The sequence below is a fragment of the Gastrolobium bilobum genome, unplaced genomic scaffold (genome assembly GCF_033153095.1).
Source record: "Gastrolobium bilobum isolate Gb01-03AN ecotype WA unplaced genomic scaffold, APGP_CSIRO_Gbil_v1 utg131485, whole genome shotgun sequence".
Classification (NCBI taxonomy): domain Eukaryota; kingdom Viridiplantae; phylum Streptophyta; class Magnoliopsida; order Fabales; family Fabaceae; genus Gastrolobium; species Gastrolobium bilobum.
Genome location: NW_026895664.1, coordinates 1 through 17,576, shown reverse-complemented (window position 1 = coordinate 17,576; position 17,576 = coordinate 1). Strand labels below are relative to the sequence as shown.

Sequence of the window (17,576 nt, the reverse complement as noted above, 5' to 3'; positions counted from 1 at the left end):
CATTATGGCACAAAAGGTGTTGGCACTTCAATCTCTGTTGCTTAAATTTTATGCATGATAAAGACTTGATGAAGAATGTGTATACTGTTCAAAATACTAACTGTGTGTTCGTATATATGTTCTACCAACTTCAGAAATTGATAAAAAACCTTTGTACCAATATGGCCTAACTTTCTTTTATAGCTTAGAGTCTCGCCATTTAAATTAGGGAATATTGGTTATAGAATATAAAGGTTACACATTTTGACAGACTAAAATCCAATCCAAACAAGTAAAGGAAGAAAAATGGGGAGAAAGAACCTTGATGATCCCTTTGAGGTGCTTGACGAGCTCAGAATCGGAAAGAATGAGGAAAAGAAGCGAAGAAAGAAAGGAAATTTGAAGAAAGTACCAGGTGGGTTGTAAAGGCCAGAGCGGTCGATGGAGATTGCAGTGCCCTCGTCCACGGAAGGTGTGTCAGGTGAAGAAGAAGAAAGCAATGATATATATTGTAATGAAGTAAGGGGGCGTTTAGTAGGAGAGAAATTTTTTTTTATCCGGATAATAATTATTACTGGAATGTAGCTGGAAATATATTTTACTGAAATATTATTAAAAAACTGTTTGGCAGACCTATATTTTTCTGGGAAAATTAAGGTTATTTTACTGAGTATGTGTTTGGTTGGTTATGAAATATGAGTGGGAATGTGAGGTTATTTTACCAAAATAACCTCACCTTTACCCTTTACCAAAATTGTAACGTTCGTTCCTGAAGACCACTTAGAAAGAGATCTGAGTTTGAAGTGAGTCAGATTTATTAACGTTCACGCTCCTCAACATACGAAGATGAAGGAGGGTAACTTGGATCAACTCAAAGGTAAATGCTTTGTCCTTCTGCCAGAAATATCTTTTTGCATCCTTCCACTCTTGTATATATCATTTTTCACTATCTTACTCGTAGCTTGAACTTCATGTTTACTTTGGTTTTCAATTACTGCTGTGAAATAGTATTTTGGGTTCATATCCTTAATCATACCTATATTGCACTTTCATTATGTATGTATTGCACTTTCACATTCAGTTTCTGTATTTTATGGGTTTTATTGCCATTTGAATGGAATGCTTTTATTCTTTGTATTAGCTTTTAATATCCTGAATTTATTATTTGATAAGTGAACATTTCTTTTGCTCCAAAATCTATTAACAACGTAATGCTCATGACTTTTATTTCGATGAAATGAAACTCGTTAGTTTTTTCATTTCGCTGAATGGCTATTGCATTTTATGCTATGAAGCTGTTTTGCCTTCATTAGCTACTCTTTCGTAGTGCTGTTTTCAAATTCCAATTTCTAATTTCTACTAGCTAAAATTGTATCTACTTGATAACATGTTCAAACTTTGTTTTAAAATGTATCTCTCTTGAGCATTGGATTGTGTTCTAACAAATTTCTTTATTCTTAGGTTGTTGACTGAATATTATTTTGGTTAAATTTGTTTGTATTTCAGTCTTGCATGCACGGTGATCTAGCAGAATATAATTACTAGTTACTAAATATTCAATTAAATATTTTGGTTGCCATCATTTGCATATTTTTATTTAGCCTGCCAACAAGAGCAGGATATGAAATATACCAATCTCAATCTATGCTTCCCTGCTTTGTCCACCTTTAAATTATAGAATCATTGTGGTCGTTGTTGTGAGCTTCTGGTTCTGTATAAATATAACAAATGGAAGTGTAAAATCGTAGGTATGTTGTTACCTTCCTCAAGGAGCATAGCAAGGAAATATATAATGAAGTTCGTGCAGCGTACATTGATATAATACAGACTTTTATAATTAGATTCTTGAATCAATATTGCTATTTGGATTAGAAAAGTTTTGGTTTATCTTAATGTAAATTATCTTTGTTTATATTCTTGCTTGTAAGCATCTTTTTCAAAGTATAATGAACTTTACAGCAACATTGTAGTTCATATGTCATTTGGAGAATCTTTTTTGTTTGACGAGTTTACTATTCTAAAACCTAAGCCGCCTATAATATGGGAACCTGTTGACATAAAGCTTGTTTTGTACGATTAATGAATGTACCTAAATATAGGTTCTATATTGAAGGAAGTCCACACCAAAAATACATATTACATATTTTTTAAATGGAATTGTGTTGTGAGATATGAATATGATAGCATTCAAGACTTTAGGTAGCTCTGTTTTGGCCTGACACACATATAACTGCTGGATGGAAGGTGCTACTGCTTCTATGTTGATCATCAAGTGTCTCTAATGCTATGCCTGGTTAATCTATTGCTAACCTTCATACATTCATAGTTCTAAATCGTCAATCCACATAAAAGACTTTGTGCTCGGGTTGTTCCATTAGATTAGGATATTGTTTGATTCACAGAAAGTTATATTTATCAGGTACACACCGGATTAATGTTATTCAATTCAGCCACCCTTTTTTTGTTCAAGTCAAATATTGGTTTAGAAAGTGTGGGGTTCATAAATAGGGTTCTACTGCATGTGTGGAACTAATCAATAGACCCAAAAGCTTGTAATAAGCACACGCACCCACCCCACATTTTCATCAAAAGCAATTAAAAAATTCATTGCTTACACTTTACTACCCTGCACAGTATAAGCGGATAATCCTGCAGAATTGGAATTGATGCCATCTGTTTTTGGTCGAAGACAAACATGGCCTTGAAACTGTAAATTTTTCTAATGCAATTGAATTTTCTTCACTGTACTCAACTTGGTTCATCATACTATAAGTTTACATACATGTAATGCAAATATGAACAATAGGACTTTTCTGAAGCACTTTCATTATCTTCATCCTCTTCAGATTGAGACTCAGCATCATCCTCATTGTTACCTCCTTCTGTAGTGTAACACCCCGTTCTAGAACCGGTTTGTTAACATCGCATTATGATATTAAGCGCAGTTACAATCACATGGGTTCAATTAAAATCCGGATAAATTTTTCATTTTAAAACGTACCGAACTTATAATACCCAATTTCGTGATCATAACCATATTACCTTGCGGAAACAGATAAATTAAGCTTAACATCATGTTCATTTTCCATTTTTAAACCATTAATTTACTTCTTATTTAGTTTACAACCTCTACTATATTGTAGGTTTCTTCATTAGCTATGCGTGGCTTCAAACCGCGCTCAAATCGGAGCACTGTAGCCCAAGTTAGGACAATTTGAAGCAACACAAGATAGTGTTGGTCACAGGCCCCGCGCGCTTCAGCGCGCTATCGGGCGCTCAAGCCTCCATCTGGGCGCTTAAGCGCACGGAGGCAGTAAGCATCAGGCATTCCAGTGTGGATGGGCGCTTAAGCGCGCATCAGGGCGCTCAAGCGCGCTATCCTGGGCGCTTAAGCTCCCATTGGGACGTTTTAGCGCGCAGAGTCAGAAGCATCTCCTCCTTCAGTGGCTAAGGGCGCTCAAGCGCGGACCAGGGCGCTCAAGCGCGCAACCCTGGGCGCTTCAGCCCCACCCTGGGCGCTAAAACACGAGGGGACAGTAAGCATCCCAACTTTCTGCAGCAAAGGGCGCTTAAGCGCAAGCCAGGGCGCTCCAGCGCGCAATCCTGGGCGCTTCAGCCCCCACTTGGGCGCTCCAGCGCGAGGAGGCAGAATGCATTGGCACACGGAGGGGCAGCAGGGCGCTTGGGCGCGCTCCTGGGCGCTTAAGCGCGCTGCCAGGGAATTCCAATTCCCACATTTTTCAAGTCCAAGCCTAGGGGAAGATGCATCCCCATTCCAAACCCCAATTGTCCATGCCCCAAAACTAAATCCTAGCACACATCCAACCTCTCCTCATGAGATTTAGCTAGAATTTGGGCAGCATGACCTTTGTTTTCTCATCGTTTACCAATTTAAACAAAGGGTACCTAATTGATTTTCAGCCCAACCAATTCAACAACTCAATACATAACAAGCATGCATATATTGAATTTCAAGTAGGCATCATTTACATTACATATCATTTACAAATCATAGAACTTAGCTTACAAAACACTATGATCATTCCCTTGGCTCCCATCAACAAAAGGTGTAACCAAAGGCATGAGCATAGGCTAAGTTCATCCAATGAATCAAGATATACAAATGACCAAAGGCTTTGAAAATAAATTCCTATACATGTCAACTACAAAGGCATGCATAAACTCAAAAGGAATGCCACATTTCATGCATAATCCAGATATGGCCACTTGCCACCAGAGGCTCCTGCAGCATCCTTACCTGAAAGGGGGTCCCCACAACACGGGGTGAGATATACGAATATATCCAGTAAACCAGGGGTCCTTGGAGCATCTCTCCACCCCACAGTTCCATATCAGTGTAATAGCAATAACAATAATAATGCAGTAAATACATATCTATGCAAAGTGCAATACATCTCCAGGAGAAATCCCTCGAGCTCTCAAGCTGTCCTAAGGAAACTCAGATGCAAATAGTCCTACTGGCCAGCTAACTACCATGTATGATTTACGCATCGTCATGCAACATACCAACATAGGGAAACACCATCCTATGCCACACCAAATGCATACACATACGTATAACAAAGCATTACACTATTTTATTGCATTTATATACACAATCACAACCTCCACCCTTTCAGGGCTTGGTAGAACAGTCAAGGGAATTACACCCAAGGTCCGAAGGCTTACCTCAATGCTTCAGTCGACCTTTGTTCTTCACCAACAGTTTCAGCAATCCACTTTTACAAATATACACCTATACAAGGGTAATGCAATTAACATATTGCATTCAAGGATAACTCATCATCATCAATCCAAGCTATCCTATTCATACCACAACACAAGGATGAGCTTACCAATTCCAATGAGCTATTCAAGCTCCATAGCTTGCTCCAATGATTGATCACTCACGGTTGGTCCAAATGTCTCAATCCTAGACATCACAAGGACACAATCAATCATTCAACTCACTAATTGTTCAACATGCTAGAATACTAACCAATCCAAGCATGAATTTTCCAATATTATGAACAATTATCAAATGACCATCTAGGCTCATTTCCACCGATTAAATGTCGTTCCTAGCATTTTTCACAACATGCTCTAAGCTTAAATCTTCCTAGAACATAGTCAACTTACTCACAATTTCTAAAATTCCCACTTTACTATTCACAAAACCCTACTCATGAAATTTTCCATGAAAATAAGGTTCAAGGGTTTAAATCTTACCACCAATGGTTGCACAACAATGATGTGAGTGCTCCTCAAGCTCCCATGGAGGTAGAAGCCACCAAAACTCCAAAATCTCACCAATGGCCGAATTTTTGAGAGGCAATATCCCTCTCCACAATGCTCCCCACTCAAAACAAAGCAAGGATTATGAAAGAGGAGGAGATTCTAAGCGATTTAGGCTTTTGAATCACTCAAATCGGTTAAGGTTTCCTCTCTCTCTCTCTCTCTCTCTCCCTTTCTTCTCCCTTCTTCTCCCTCTCCTTTCTTCTCTTCTGGTTCGACGGGTTGCTGGGGGAAATGGGGGGTTCTTTTTGGTGTTTTATCACTTAACATTGGTTAAGTGGTAACATGTGGGTATTGGTTCGTCTATCTATTTAACTCCAATAATTACCAAACTTTACCCAAAAGTCTGGAATATTATTCTAGGAATATTACTATTTTTATTTTTATATTTTGGGCACTTTCGTCAGTACCCATTTATACCCCTTAATTTTCACTGAGTACACTTTTTAACTCCAAAGTGACTCAGATTCATTTAATTAAGCCTTATACTTAATTTCACTCACTAAAACATGTTTAATTAATTAATTACACTAGATTTACTAATTAATTAAGTTGGGCTATTATAATCACCCCACCTTTTAGCGATTTTGTCCGCAAAATCAAGAACGTACCTGTCCTTAAACTCAGGATATTGCCGGAGAAGCTCATCTTCCCGCTCCCAAGTGGACTCTTCAGGCGTCCTTCCTTCCCACTGGACTTTCACCATAGGAATAGATTTATTTCTCAGCTTCTTCTCATCTCTTTCGAGTATCTTCAGTGGTCCAACAGGAGTCTTCAAATTCTCCCGGATTTCAACATTATCAGGTTGAACCACATGAGAAGGATCAGCTACATATTTCCTCAGCTGAGAAACATGAAACACATCATGCAAATTTGCCAATTGCGGAGGTAAGGCAAGCTGGTAGGCAACCGGTCCCACCCTACGAAGAATCTGATAGGGTCCAATATCTCTCTCTCCTCAAACTCTAGAGGCCGGTGCTTGAGATCATAATAACTTTTCTGACGATCCTGAGCCATTTTCAGACGATCCTTAATCATTTTAATCTGCTCAGTAGTCTCCTGAACAAAATCCAATCCAAACCGCTCTGTGTCTCCAACCTCTGACCAACAAGTAGGTGTCCTACACCTGCGACCATACAAGGCCTCGTAGGGAGCCATACCCAGACTAGCATGAAAACTATTATTATATGAAAACTCAACTAGCGGGAGATATCGATCCCATGCAGTACCCTGCTCCAGGGTGCAAGCCCTCAGCATATCCTCCAACGTCTGAATAGTCCTCTCAGTCTGACCATCTGTAACACCCTTAATGAGGCCATCAAAGGTGTAACATTGCTTGACATTCATGCGCGGAATCCATGTACTTAAGCGTGGTTAACTTAAAATTTACTAATGGGAATTAATTTCGTTCATTCCCCAAACTTATCTATTCCTCTAGTCATGAGTTCTTTGTCTACGGTCTACTTACAAATTAATCTCTACTTGGTTACCCTACTTATACTTATGCGCTATTTTAGGAGCTCACTTACATGATCATAATTTTAGTGTTGACTACTACCTAGTGGGTAGTTACTTAAGTGTCTTATGCGGATAATGGCTTATGTTAATTAATCTTTCCTACTAAATTCATAAGTCCATAAAAACATAAACATTCCAAAAGATAGTACTTCAAAGGCATATAAGAGGTTCAAAATAATCTAAGTGGCATAGTCTATTACAGTCATCCCAAATTAGAACTTAACACCCTTAGGAAGGTGCCTATTCAAGCCACATGGGCCCAGCTAGAGCAGATATAATATAGTCTGCCTCCAAGAGTCAGTAAGTTCTCAAATATCTCCGTTATTTTGGAGTCATTATCAACTGCACGTGGTTGCGCAGGTTCCTCTTCAACTCGTACCAGCCTCTTTCCCTGTCTTACCCATTTAGTCCTGAAAGTGGGTTTCCCCAAAGAGGGGTGAGATTGGGGGTCTCAGTAAGGACTCAGTTGGAGCAACCTCCAAACCATGATGCTTACTCCTGCAATAGTCACATAATAACATGTACAATAATAGAATGGCAAAACATTGGAAACATAGTTTGGAAAATAATCATGCTTTCATATCATCATACCAATCCTGCCATGGCAATTACTCTCCATGGTCTTATGGACGAATACCCAGGGTCCTCGTCAGGTTGCCTCTGTGGTATTAGTGCACAGGCCATCTTACAAAACTTGCATGAATAAACATTAGTTCCAAACAACCAAACATATCATGTAATGCATCATATAACATATTGCAGTCAAACCTCACTTTAACATAAAGGGGGTGGCAACCATAGGGTAGCCGCTTCAACAACCATAAATCACTTACACAATAGTCTTGTCTTATCACTTCCCAAGAGTTCAAGGTGGTTCTGGTCCTTTCTTGTTCCTTTGGTTCGGCCTAACCATCCTTAGTACATAGTTCTAAAATTAAAGATCTAAACTTAATATTCCTCTTGACATAGGTTCAGCCCTTTTTGATGAAATGCCTTAGGAGATGATTTTCACTAGTTGTTCTCATGCATAGGTCCTATCCATTTCGGCCATACATCAAAAGAAAACATTCACAAATTTCTTTTCTAAGCTTGTTGCAACCATTTAGGGGTGTATACCTAGAGGACATTTTTGATAACATGTTCATGGCTTAAATGCTCATATAAAATGGTTGATCCTTAACAGACTTTAGACTATACTTCCCTATACATCACATTCGGCCATTTTAGGTTTAGGTTGTTTAGCAAGATTTGGAGAGTGCATGCATATCATTTAAGTTAGGCCATGTAGAGATGGTATAAAATAGGAGATGATTTCTAGGATGATAGATGCATGCATGGCTTTATTAGTCCAAGATCTAGTCATGTATCTACTAGCTTGAAGAGATGAAAACTCTTACCTTAATGATGATAATACAACTTTATCTAATGCTTCACACTTGATCTTCAAGGAGCCTTGAGTTGAGAGTTGCTTCCAACCACCTCTTGATGTGGGTGAAGACCCTAGGTCCTTGAACTTGCTATGGCCGAGGCTTAGGAGTAGAGAAGGATGAAGTGTTTGAGTGTTTTACTTGCTTGGTTTGTTTGGGTAGTGTACGGCTAGGAAGGGGAGGGGCCTTTGTTTGTACACCTTTTTATTCAAGTCTCCCTAATCATCATGCCTATGATAGGATAGGCTAGGTCTTGGTTGAGTGTGGGGTAAGCAAGTCTCCTCACATTGTTCAAGGTTGTCATAAGCATGGGGAAGGGGTAATGATAGTGTGTAGAGTGTAGGACACTCAAGGTGTCATACGCATGGGGGACTCTTGCATTTCTATCTAGGAAACAAAACTTCATCATTATTCACTTAGGAAGTGGTGCGCGTGAATCCTATGTGTGTAGCGCCTAAGTGGAAGGAAGATAAGGCTCACATTAATTGCTTGAAGGGTGGTGTGCATGGGGAGAAGAACTTTTGTATGACATGCCTTGGTTAGGGAAACGAGGTGCATCCTTAATTACTTTGGGGAATGAGGTGCATGGGAAGGAGGAAGGTCTTTGCGTGTACCAATGTTACTAGCTTTAATCATCATTGAAGAAATGTTGGTTAATGTGTAGGGCCTTTTGTCTTTTAGCCTTCCATAATTGAATTCTAGGATAGAGTGTCTTTGGGACTTCCCAATGCATGGGGTTTGGGAATCACCTTGAGTATGTCACACTCATCCTAAGGTGTGTAAGAACAAGTCTTCCCTTTTCATGCTAATTATTGCGCCTAGGGAGATGGAGAAAAGGTGGCTTCACCTTTTTAATCATGCATTGGGGAAGACTTGTGCGCTCAGGGAAGAGAGCCTACTTTTATGAAGGGAATCTTGGTTTATGTTCCCTTGATGTGTTACCTTGGGAGATGGAAAGACTTGTGTCATGCATGGCTTGAGTGTGTAAGAAGAAAGCTTTCCTTTTCTTGTCATGTGTGCACCCTCCAAGGTAGCTTAAGGGAAAGTAATGTTGCTTTTGGTTAAAGTAAGTCACATGCATTGGTTAGGTTTGGAGTATTTCTTACACAAACTCCTTCATCACTAACAATGCTTCCTTTCCTTCTCTCCTTGTCATCAAGTTATCATGTGGGGAGGTGTAATTTCATACAAATTCTTCCTATCATGTGTTGCCACCTCATCTAGGGCTTATCTTTGAATTGGATTAGGCATAGTGGTGTTTTCCTGTGGGCTTGGGTCTTTAATCTCCTTCAATTCATAAGATGGGCTTGCATTGCTTTGGGCTTATATCTTTCTCAGAGCCTTTAAACCACATTGGGTTAAGTTACCTTAAAAATGGGTCTTATTCAAGGCTTTTCACTCCTTGATCCCTGAATACATCCCTTTTCATTTCCGTCTGTGGGTGATAAGCAGTGCTCAGTCTCAACTGAGTGCCAAGAGCCTCCTGCAATGCTCCCCAGAAGCGAGAAGTGAACTTCGGGTCCCGATCACTAACAATGCTCTCAGGCACCCCATGAAGCCTCACAATCTCCTTCACATAGAGCCTAGCCAATCTCTCCGCAGAGAAATCTACCCGAACTGGAAAAAAGTGTGCGGATTTTGTCAATCTATCCACAATCACCCATATAGAATCATAACTAGCCTGTGTTCGCGGCAATCCCACTACGAAATCCATGGAGATACTCTCCCATTTCCATTCAGGAACATCCAGAGGTTGCAACATACCAGAAGGCTTTTGATGCTCAATCTTTACCTTCTGACAAATGAGACACTTAGAGACAAATTCGGCAATATCTTTCTTCATACCAGGCCACCAGAAATTCATCTTTAGGTCCTGATACATCTTTGTAGCTCCCGGATGAACTGTAAAATGACCTTATGAGCCTCTGTCATCACTTCCTCCGCCAACTGCCTAGGTACAACAACACGACCCTGATATAGTAGTACACCCTCATCATTGCAGGATACACCACTCTGACCTTTTAGTCGCTTAGCACTTTCATTTTGCAGCTGGGCTTCTTTGATTCTGGTCATCAGTTCATTCTCAATGCTTGTGATTTCAAAGCCACAAACTTTGCATGGAAAGATTTTAGATAATTGAATATCTCTGAACCTCTCAATCACATCATAATCTCTGATCATCATACTTGATATACTCACGGATTTTCGGCTCAGTGCATCAGCTACAACATTAGCCTTGCCAGGATGATATTTCAATTCGAAATCATAGTCCTTTAGGAACTCGGTCCACCGTCGTTGTCTCATATTCAGCTCCTTCTGATCAAACAAGTATTTCAAACTCTTGTGATCGCTGAATATTGCAAATTGCATTCCATACAAGAAATGCCTCCACTGTTTCAACCCAAAAACAATTGCAGCAAGCTCAAGGTCATGGGTTGGATAATTTTCTTCATGCGGTTTCAATTGCCTCGATGCATAAGCTACCACCCGCCTATCTTGCATCAGCACACATCCCAATCCCTTCTTGGACGCATCGCTGTATAGCTCAAATTCACCTTCCGGGTCGGGAAGTACTAACACCGGAGCGGTCGTTAGTTTCTCCTTAAGGCTCTGAAAGCATTCTTCACATTCTTGTGTCCAAACAAATGGAGTATCCTTCCGGGTCAAACGGGTCAATGGCAACACCATGGCTGAAAATTCTTTAATGAATCTCCGGTAATAACCAGCCAAACCCAGAAAACTTCTTATTTCTGTTACTGTCTTGGGTCTTTCCCAATCAACAACTGCCTCTATCTTGCTAGGATCAACCGCTACTCCATCAGCAGAGATAACGTGACCCAGAAATTGCACTTGAGAAAGCCAAAATTCACATTTAGAAGGCTTTGCATATAACTGTTTCTCTCTGAGAATTTGCAACACAGTTCTCAAGTGACCTTCATGCTCTTCCTTACTCTTCGAATATATCAGGATATCATCAATAAACACAATCACGAATTGATCCAGAAACGGCTTAAATATGCGATTCATGTAATCCATAAACACCGCAGGAGCATTAGTGAGTCCAAATGGAATTACTTGATACTCATAATGTCCATATCTAGATCGGAAGGCAGTCTTCGGAATATCTTCCTGCCTAATTCGGATTTGATGATAACCCGACCTCAAATCAATCTTTGAGAAAACACAAGCACCCCTCAACTGATCAAGCAAATCATCTATGCGAGGGAGAGGATACTTGTTCTTAATGGTAACCTTATTCAACTGACGGTAATCAGTGCACAATCTCATGCTACCGTCCTTCTTCTTAACAAATATGACTGGTGCTCCCCACGGGGACACACTAGGCCGGATAAACTGCTTAGCCGAAAGCTCTTCAATATGCTTCTTTAACTCGGCTAGTTCCGGTGGTGACATCCTATACGGAGCCAGAGAGATAGGCCCCACACCAGGCAACAGATCAATCGTGAACTCAATCTCTCTATGAGGCGGAAGTTGTGGAATTTCATCGGGAAACACATCCACAAACTCCCTCACCACGGAAATAGTGCCAATCTCCTCATGACTTCCGCCTACTAAACCCCCCACAAAGACATATCCCAATGCCCCGGCCCTCAAAGCCTTTCTAACCTGCAACACAGATAGATATGGGGAAGAACTAGTAGCAGAATCATCAGCATCAAGCACAATCCTTTTACCACAGCAGTCTATCATAACACAGTTCTTTGACAACCAGTCCATACCCAAGATAACTTGAAGGCTGATCATAGGTAAACAAATAAAATCCAGCACGTAATCTCGGCCTTCATATTTGAATTCGACATCTTTACACAACACGGATGTATAACACTCCTCTCCAGTAGCAGTAACCACTTTCATTGGAGGGCGAATGTCATACATTTGCAAATTTAGCCCAACGGCCATAAAATCAGACATACAGGAGTGTGTAGCTCCTGAATCAAACAACACTTCAACATCCATATTATCAATGTAAATTGTACCTTTCACCAGATTCGGAGCCTTCTCCGATTGCTGACGGTCCATGGTATATACTCTACCAACCGTCTGAGACTCTAGCATAGGTTGAACAACAGAGACCGGAACAGCAGTAGCTTGAACTGCCATAGTCCTTGCTTCGTTCTGAGGACACTGCCTGGAGTAGTGACCGGATCTTCCACATTTAAAACAAATCAATTCACCGGTAGCACATGGACCCCTATGCTCTTTGCCACATCCCTTGCACTTGGGAGGAGGTCCTCTATCAACAAAATTCTTCTGAGTACCGGGTTTTTTGAACAAGTCAAAGGGCTTATTCGCATTCAGCTTCTTGCCTTGCACCTTCCTGTTCTTCCAATAACCTGAGCCCGTTGCTTTATTGGAACTAGGTGCCTGGGCCTCAGAAGACTTCTTGGTTTGGGACACCTTATACACTTCTTCCACCTTTCTACACTGGTTTACAAACCGACTGAACTCTCGGATGTCACAATTTGACATCTTCCGAGACATCTTCTCATTAAGACCCCATTGGAATTTGGAGGTCATTTCAGCCGGGGTGGGTAAGGCTCGCCCATAGTTGGCGTATTTCACCAACTCATTGAATTTTGAGAAGTATTGGTCAATAGACATCGACCCTTGCTTGAGATCGTTATACTCGTTCTGTTTTTGTTCCCTAGCCTCTCTAGGGAAGTAGTTGTCCAAGAACAATGTCTCGAACAACCGCCATGTGATCTCACGACCTTCAGCTTCTAATGGCTGCACAGTATTTGTCCACCAATCTTCTGCTTCCTCTTCCAGCATATAAACAGAGTAAGCCAACTTCATTGCGTCCGGGCATCTCATCACCCTGAATATTTTCTCCATCGCTTGGAGCCATTTTGCAGCCGCCATTGGCTCATAACCTCCCTTAAAAGAAGGAGGTTTGTGTTTTCGGAAAGCCATCAATCTCCTTTCCTCCACTTCATGATCACCAACATTTTCAACTCGAGGTTGACGAACCTCGGTGTGATGACTCCGACTCCCAGAGTGGTGACTACCCTCACCCTCATTGTTACCCACTCCACCCTCTTCCTGTGAAGGAGGTGGAGAAGGCGTAGCAGTGTGAGGAGGAGGAGTGGGTTGCCGGTTCACGGGCCTAGGACCCCTCAACGTCCTCAACTCGGTCATCATTGCGGCCATAGCAGTCCGCGAATCTTCATTTGTTTTCATCAGATTTTCATTGGCTTGCCTGCTAGCAGCCAACTCCCTCTGAACAGCTGCAAGAGCTTCAGCTACGGGATCAGGCTGTACGCCCGTTGCCCCACGGCCACTTCTAGGCCTCACAAGAGCAGCCAAAACAGGTTCTGGCTGAGCATTGGTGTTTGATGGTCCGGGGTTGTTTCGGTTCCTCGTCATGTCACTACACATGTTACACAAAGAAGTGAGTTGATCAGGCCCACACTTAGTGATCACAAATGCAATAATCATACAGAGTACTAAAACAACTATAAAGCATCAAACACTAAGCATACTCAACAATAGCTAACAGTTATTCCCGACGAAACTGCTCTGATACCATAAAGTGTAACACCCCGTTCTAGAACCGGTTTGTTAACATCGCATTATGATATTAAGCGCAGTTACAATCACATGGGTTCAATTAAAATCCGGATAAATTTTTCATTTTAAAACGTACCGAACTTATAATACCCAATTTCGTGATCATAACCATATTACCTTGCGGAAACAGATAAATTAAGCTTAACATCATGTTCATTTTCCATTTTTAAACCATTAATTTACTTCTTATTTAGTTCACAACCTCTACTATATTGTAGGTTTCTTCATTAGCTATGCGTGGCTTCAAACCGCGCTCAAATCGGAGCACTGTAGCCCAAGTTAGGACAATTTGAAGCAACACAAGATAGTGTTGGTCACAGGCCCCGCGCGCTTCAGCGCGCTATCGGGCGCTCAAGCGCGCGCTATCGGGCGCTAAAGTCTCCATCTGGGCGCTTAAGCGCACGGAGGCAGTAAGCATCAGGCATTCCAGTGTGGATGGGCGCTTAAGCGCGCATCAGGGCGCTCAAGCGCGCTATCCTGGGCGCTTAAGCTCCCATTGGGACGTTTTAGCGCGCAGAGTCAGAAGCATCTCCTCCTTCAGTGGCTAAGGGCGCTTAAGCGCGGACCGCTACGGAGGCAGTCAAGCATCAGCGCATTCCAGTGTGCGCTTAAGCGCGCATCAAAAGCTTGGCGCTCCCAAGCGCGCATCATCAAAAGGCGCTTAAAAAATTCATTGCGAAATTTTTCTAATGCAATTGCGCGCAAATATGAACAATAGGACTTTTCTGATTTCTGCCTCCTTCTGCAGTGGCTTCTAGGGCGCTTAAGCGCAAGGGCCAGGGCGCTCCAGCGCGCAACCTCTAGGGCGCTCTCCTCCCCAGCTAAGGGCGCTCCAGGGCGCGCAGGAGGCAGTAAGCATCAGGCATTCCTGTGGCGCTTAAGCGCGCATCAGGGCGCTCAAGCGCGCCTGGGCGCTTAAGCTCCCATTGGGACGTTTTAGCGCGCAGAGCTAAGGGCGCTAAGGGCGCGCTCAAGCGCGCAACCCTGGGCGCTTAAGCCCCACCCTGGGCGCTAAAACACGAGGGGACAGTAAGCATCCCAACTTTCTGCAGCAAAGGGCGCTTAAGCGCAAGCCAGGGCGCTCCAGCGCGCAATCCTGGGCGCTTCAGCCCCCACTTGGGCGCTCCAGCGCGAGGAGGCAGAATGCATTGGCACACGGAGGGGCAGCAGGGCGCTTGGGCGCGCTCCTGGGCGCTTAAGCGCGCTGCCAGGGAATTCCAATTCCCACATTTTTCAAGTCCAAGCCTAGGGGAAGATGCATCCCCATTCCAAACCCCAATTGTCCATGCCCCAAAACTAAATCCTAGCACACATCCAACCTCTCCTCATGAGATTTAGCTAGAATTTGGGCAGCATGACCTTTGTTTTCTCATCGTTTACCAATTTAAACAAAGGGTACCTAATTGATTTTCAGCCCAACCAATTCAACAACTCAATACATAACAAGCATGCATATATTGAATTTCAAGTAGGCATCATTTACATTACATATCATTTACAAATCATAGAACTTAGCTTACAAAACACTATGATCATTCCCTTGGCTCCCATCAACAAAAGGTGTAACCAAAGGCATGAGCATAGGCTAAGTTCATCCAATGAATCAAGATATACAAATGACCAAAGGCTTTGAAAATAAATTCCTATACATGTCAACTACAAAGGCATGCATAAACTCAAAAGGAATGCCACATTTCATGCATAATCCAGATATGGCCACTTGCCACCAGAGGCTCCTGCAGCATCCTTACCTGAAAGGGGGTCCCCACAACACGGGGTGAGATATACGAATATATCCAGTAAACCAGGGGTCCTTGGAGCATCTCTCCACCCCACAGTTCCATATCAGTGTAATAGCAATAACAATAATAATGCAGTAAATACATATCTATGCAAAGTGCAATACATCTCCAGGAGAAATCCCTCGAGCTCTCAAGCTGTCCTAAGGAAACTCAGATGCAAATAGTCCTACTGGCCAGCTAACTACCATGTATGATTTACGCATCGTCATGCAACATACCAACATAGGGAAACACCATCCTATGCCACACCAAATGCATACACATACGTATAACAAAGCATTACACTATTTTATTGCATTTATATACACAATCACAACCTCCACCCTTTCAGGGCTTGGTAGAACAGTCAAGGGAATTACACCCAAGGTCCGAAGGCTTACCTCAATGCTTCAGTCGACCTTTGTTCTTCACCAACAGTTTCAGCAATCCACTTTTACAAATATACACCTATACAAGGGTAATGCAATTAACATATTGCATTCAAGGATAACTCATCATCATCAATCCAAGCTATCCTATTCATACCACAACACAAGGATGAGCTTACCAATTCCAATGAGCTATTCAAGCTCCATAGCTTGCTCCAATGATTGATCACTCACGGTTGGTCCAAATGTCTCAATCCTAGACATCACAAGGACACAATCAATCATTCAACTCACTAATTGTTCAACATGCTAGAATACTAACCAATCCAAGCATGAATTTTCCAATATTATGAACAATTATCAAATGACCATCTAGGCTCATTTCCACCGATTAAATGTCGTTCCTAGCATTTTTCACAACATGCTTATATATGTTCTACCAACTTCAGAAATTGATAAATATACATCTGAGAGATTTTATATATTTCTTTATTCTTTATTGATGACCCTTGCCATTAAGGATAGAAATTTTCACTAGAGACCAAAATTTGAGCATGCTCTACCAAATTCTCTTACGGATTCATTATGGCACAAAAAGATGTTGGCACTTCAATCTCTGTTGCTTAAATTTTATGCATGATATAGACTTGATGAAGAATGTGTATACTGTTCAAAATACTAACTGTGTTCGTATATATGTTCTACCAACTTCAGAAATTGATAAATATACATCTGAGAGATTTTATATATTTCTTTATTCTTTATTGATGACCCTTGCCATTAAGGATAGAAATTTTCACTAGAGACCAAAATTTGAGCATGCTCTACCAAATTCTCTTACGGATTCATTATGGCACAAAAGATGTTGGCACTTCAATCTCTGTTGCTTAAATTTTATGCATGATATAGACTTGATGAAGAATGTGTATACTGTTCAAAATACTAACTGTGTTCGTATATATGTTCTACCAACTTCAGAAATTGATAAATATACATCTGAGAGATTTTATATATTTCTTTATTCTTTATTGATGACCCTTGCCATTAAGGATAGAAATTTTCACTAGAGACCAAAATTTGAGCATGCTCTACCAAATTCTCTTACGGATTCATTATGGCACAAAAGATGTTGGCACTTCAATCTCTGTTGCTTAAATTTTATGCATGATATAGACTTGATGAAGAATGTGTATACTGTTCAAAATACTAACTGTGTTCGTATATATGTTCTACCAACTTCAGAAATTGATAAATATACATCTGAGAGATTTTATATATTTCTTTATTCTTTATTGATGACCCTTGCCATTAAGGATAGAAATTTTCACTAGAGACCAAAATTTGAGCATGCTCTACCAAATTCTCTTACGGATTCATTATGGCACAAAAGATGTTGGCACTTCAATCTCTGTTGCTTAAATTTTATGCATGATATAGACTTGATGAAGAATGTGTATACTGTTCAAAATACTAACTGTGTTCGTATATATGTTCTACCAACTTCAGAAATTGATAAATATACATCTGAGAGATTTTATATATTTCTTTATTCTTTATTGATGACCCTTGCCATTAAGGATAGAAATTTTCACTAG

General features: G+C 41.1%; 2 long non-coding RNA genes across 2 annotated transcripts; both read right to left on the bottom strand.

Moving 5' to 3' along the window:
- Positions 1–3,602: 3,602 nt before the first annotated feature.
- On the bottom strand, positions 3,603–5,132 carry LOC133287179 (uncharacterized). Its single transcript, XR_009748212.1, has 3 exons — positions 4,836–5,132; positions 4,669–4,735; positions 3,603–4,237 (listed from the first exon to the last, which is right to left on the bottom strand). It is a non-coding gene; the product is annotated as an uncharacterized LOC133287179 (long non-coding RNA).
- Positions 5,133–14,927: 9,795 nt separating this feature from the next.
- Positions 14,928–16,238, bottom strand: LOC133287184 (uncharacterized). The gene is made up of 3 exons (XR_009748213.1): positions 16,161–16,238; positions 15,994–16,060; positions 14,928–15,562 (listed from the first exon to the last, which is right to left on the bottom strand). It is a non-coding gene; the product is annotated as an uncharacterized LOC133287184 (long non-coding RNA).
- Between the last annotated feature and the right edge of the window lie 1,338 nt (positions 16,239–17,576).